Genomic DNA, 4,921 nt, shown 5'->3' on the forward strand with positions numbered 1-4,921 from the left:
CCCTGCTAAAGCTGCTGGCAACGTCCTGGGGCAAGAACCTCCGAGACCTCACAACATGGGGCTGGGCAGGAGATAGAGCTTCAGGACACTGTGTTTAGAGCTTCAGGGTGATGTTTCCTCTTCCTACTCTTCCGTCTCTTGCCTTTGCTCTCCATGTGTCCCTGGCCAGCCCAGAGCAACCTGTCCCTCTGCAGGGTCAGTAAATGGACACCCTGTAGGAGCTCCACTGCATCTTAGTGGCTGTTCCTGGTACTCTCTGTGAGCCACTTCCTTTTCCTCTTTATAGTCATTAAACTTTTTGTGCATTTAAGCCTGAGCGTCTGAGTCATCCTTCTTTCTGTGGTAACTCTTCCAGTCTGATCAGGGAAAAAGATGGAGAAGCAGTGGATGGGATTCCCAGCAGTGGATTTTTTTTTTCCTTTTTCCTTGGAGCTGAGGAAAATATAACTGTATACTCCCCAGCCAATGATTTTCAGGGAGACCATGGCTCAAAAGTGTGGTAGGAGTGGTGAAGGGAAAGAACAATATCTGGGGACATCCCACAACCTCATCTCCTCCTTCTCCTCCCCTCCATTACCCATTTTGGGGTCCATGCCCAGCACACAGGAGCACAGGCAGATGAGATATGTACCTCCTACAGTTCCTCAGCACAGGCAGGCAATGCCTCTGTGCAGACATGCAGGGCCGAGGTAATTCACAGCTTGGGACTGGTGTCAGCCACACTCAGGCTATGCAGTTGTAAATGACTTTTGGTTGAGTTTGTGCAAAAAAACTTTTGGCTTTGCTGTTAATTGAAAACATTCCTCCCATATATGGATGTCTGTCCATGTCTTCCTGACTGAAACCTTTGACCTAACCAGTGGCCAAGAGCATTAGTCAAAGGAAGACGGTTCCTGTCATGGACAGCCCATAGATCATAGAGTCATAGAGTCATAGAGTGGTTTGGCTTAGATCATCTTGTCTCAGTTCCCCACCATGGTCAGAGACACGTTCCACTAGACTGGGTTTCTCCAGGCCCTGTCCAATATGGCCTTGAACACTTCTAGGAATGAAAGTGTTACATCCAACTCCAGGCAACCTGTTCCAGTGCCTCGCCACCCTCACAGAGAAGAATTTCTTCATGATATTTAATCCAGACTTCCTGTCTGTCAGTTTAAACCCATTTCCATTTGTCCCACCACTACACATCCTTCTGCACAGCCCTACCCTTCAGTGCAACTGTCCTGGTTACCAAGAGGGGGGAGGAGTTTGGTGTTGTGTGGGTGTGACCAGGTTGTCATTCTATACCACCCATGTCATCTCTGGGGTCATGGTCTTGGGAGAAAACAACCCAGGTGTTGGACTGGAAGTGCACCATCTTGCCTCGCTCTATCTCCAGCAGAGGGACTGTTGGTAACAGCCCCAGCACACCGTCCCTTGTTCCTACATGTTGTTTTGTAGGATGTGGTTCCAAGGAAAGATGACAGCATGGCTGTGGGCATTGGTGCTGAAAGGGACAGCAGCAAAACCTTGATCAACCATGGTGCTGAACTGACAGTGCCAGCAGGGAGGGTTCTAGTAGGGAAGGAACCAGCAGCAAGGGCAACCCCAACCCAGCCAAGCTGTCCAAGGAAAGGAGCCCTGCCAAACCCAGCTGAACTGAGCTGAAAGGAGGGCAGTTGAGCAGTGGGAGAAAACAAGCAGCAGTGACCCACAGGATGGACCTGCAGGGAGGTGAAGCCATAGAAGAGGTGGCACAGGCACCTGCCTGCACCTGAGCCCAGCAAAGCGGCTGTGCTACCCCTGCTCATACGACCCTGTTTCTGAGGTTTGTTTGTTGTTGCTTTTCATTGTTTTCTGGCTGGCAGTGGGAAACTTCAGCCGAGGGAGCTCCTGTGCCATATTCCCTTTGTTTCCTGATGGCCGTGGGGGGTGGCATGCAGGAACAGTCACCGCATTGCCTTTGTCTGGGGATACGTGGGCACATCCTACAGGGAGTGTCCAGGTGAGAACTGATGTATTGATAGATGGGAAAGAGTACTTTGAAGTCTTTAACAACATTCTATTATCTTCTTTGAGAGAGTTTCATTTCTTTCAACAGATGGAAGACAATCCACACCAAGCAAAATACGTGAAACTTCCCATACTAAAAATACTCTTAGTATTTCCCACCTTCAAAGTTGTTTTTTGAGTGAAAACAATTCTAAAAACAACTTATTTTCTTTCTCCTCACCAATCTTCTGTTTTCAACCTCTTCCTCCCCACAGTCTTCCATATTGTTTTCGTTCCTGGTGGTGAACTGTGGAGGATCGTGACCAGAGCAAGCACACAAATGGTTACCAAAGCAGAGGACATTGCCAGAACTGAAGAGAATGTGGCAGAAGGAGGGAGGAAGTGTCTACAATGTGTGTGGAGCCAAAGGTCATTTGACCCAGAACAAGAAGATTGAAGAAAAGAAGAAAGCGTGTTGAAAGCTGATAGGTGTAAAGATGGACATTAGTTGTTAATAGGTAAAAATATTTGTAGTGCAGTTTTATAGGGCCAAGTATTGCTTGTTGATAGGTTGAAGATGCTTAGCTCACAGACCAGAAATGAAACTAATTCCTCTATAAAGAAAGGCTTGAAATAAATAATAAATAATTCTCTTGCTGACCAGCGAGGGTGTCCCAGTTGCTACAGTGAACACCGTTTTTGTGGGTAAAACACTTTATCTTTTTCTATACTTTAGCTATTAATACAGTTGTTGTTATTGTGTGTGTCTTAGTCCATTACTTTGTGCTTTTGATAAATTGTAATCTCATCCCATAGTCTCCTCTTTTTGTCCCTTCCTTTACCAGAAGATTTGGAGGGGGGAGAGTGGCTTATTTAGAGTTTAATTTCCTGCTGGTGTTAAAACCAGTACAGTGCCCATGTGGTTACCAGTGGTGAACACACATGTCCATACCTGGGAGAAATGGGGATGTGCTTGGCAGATGTACTATTTATTTCCTGAAACTGATCACCTAAAGAGACATACACTGGAGACAGAGAATAGCACAGGGGGACTCGAGGAAATGAACTTTTGTCACAACCAAGAGAAATGAGAAGTCCCAAGGGATGAGTCAGCAGGTCCAAATTAGACTTCTGTCTCAGGTGGCAGATAGAGATACCCAGAAGAGTGGAGGGATTATCTAACACATGTAGGGGAAAGTTCTGCTGTGCTCTGAAGGGCTCCATCCTGAGGAAGCCGGGGGTTCATTTCCTGGGCCCAGAGTATAATGAGGCTCAGATCCATGCTTGGCTGTGCCTTCCTGGGCTTAGCAACAGAAATTGTCCTTCCAGTGTAACTGCACAGATTGGTCCTGTTCCCTGCAGAGCCCATGGTGGGGAGAAGAAATACTCCTCTAAGAGAATGGTCGTGCCCCTCAGTGAAGTTGATTTTCACAAAGGAAAATCCATTGCAGGGAGTCTCACCTACTGCTTCTACACCTTAATCCTTGAGCCCACAGGAAGAGTTCTGAGAGAACAAAGGACGACTCAGAAGGTACTTGGATGCACAAAAACTTTATTGAGTCTAAAGAAGCAAAGGAGGTGGCTCACACAGGGCACAAGGAGCAGCCACTAAGATGCAGTGGAGCTCCTGCAGGGTGTCCATCTGCAGAAAGGGCAACAGGTCCCCCTGGGCTGGCCTGGGGAGACACAAACAGCAAAGAAAAAGGGAGAGGAGAGACTAGAAGAAGGGAACAATGCCTTGAAGCTTTAAATACAATGTCCTGAAGCTCTGTTCTCAGTTCAGCCCCATATTGTGAGGTCTTGGAGGTTCTTGCCCCAGGACGTTGCCAGCAGCTTTAGCAGGGCCGACACCTGTAGCGGTTGGTGATGCAGGAGAGGTCAAAGCCCCCGGAGTTGATGGGCACTCCGTCACAGCTGAGGATGCTGCCAACGGCAGCAGAGGTGGAGGATCCCACCACGGTGTTCTGTGGGAAGGAGCTGAGGATGGGCCCGGGCAGGGTCACCACAACGGGGGAGGGCTGGATGGCAACGACAGAGTCCTGGCACTGCCTGACACAGCACTCATTGCAGCTGTTGGCCAGCGGGGTGGGGCCGCAGGGCTGGCAGCAAGGGTTGCAGGGCTGGCAGCACGACATGTCTCTGGCTCACAGGGGCAGCTGGCACACAGGGCAGGGAGAAGCACAAAGCAGACACACATGAGAAGCAGCCCTGCACCCAACCCCCCTGCAGACAAGGCACCTCCTGCCCCACATGATACTGCCCAGCCCAAAGCCCAGCAGCCTCCTCAGCCAAGTCCCAGCCTCTCTCTGCACAACACCTTCTCTCCCCTTCCCTCTTCCAGCAGAAGCAGCTCCCAGCCCTGGGCTAACACAGCCCATATCAGCTGAGACCTGCAGTGAGGAAAGACGTGGTCTTGAAGCAGGAGGAGAAGGAGAAGAGGCTTCCCACTCACCTGATTCCCAAGGAGAAGGAGGTGAGAGAAGTGGATGCGAGAGCAGAGACTTGGGCTGCCTTTTATAGCAGTCCTGCACTGCCCCAGGCCCACAGGCACCTTTGTGCAAGTCATAATTTTCTGACCAGCTCATGTCAGTTGTGAACCATCCCAGCTAATGGTAGGGGCTGTGTCCTGGTTTCCTGCCCTGCTGCCTTTTCATTTCCTGGCACATGCCACGTGCTTTCCTTTATGAAAGGTCATTTCCCTAAGTGCTGAGTGGGTCAAGGATTTGCAGGGCAGAAAGACGTCAGCACAGGCAGAAGACTGAGATCAAGGGCTGTTGGCATTCCGTGTGGGCAGGTGATGTTCACCTGGGTTGTTCCTGTGGTCTTGTTTGTGGTAAAGTTTCAGGAAATGGGCACCGCTCTTGTTCTTCACATCTGCATGACCAGGAACTCCCATGTGAGGGGACATGCTTCATTTCCTCAGCAGACTCCCCAGCTGATATTTGTAGGC

At 49.6% G+C, this 4,921-nt stretch overlaps 1 pseudogene; it reads right to left on the bottom strand.

The window, feature by feature from the left end:
- Positions 1 to 3,806: 3,806 nt before the first annotated feature.
- On the bottom strand, positions 3,807 to 4,537 carry LOC108509797 (annotated as a pseudogene).
- Between the last annotated feature and the right edge of the window lie 384 nt (positions 4,538 to 4,921).

This window comes from Lepidothrix coronata, unplaced genomic scaffold (genome assembly GCF_001604755.1).
Source record: "Lepidothrix coronata isolate B3197 unplaced genomic scaffold, Lepidothrix_coronata-1.0 Scaffold406, whole genome shotgun sequence".
NCBI lineage: Eukaryota > Metazoa > Chordata > Aves > Passeriformes > Pipridae > Lepidothrix > Lepidothrix coronata.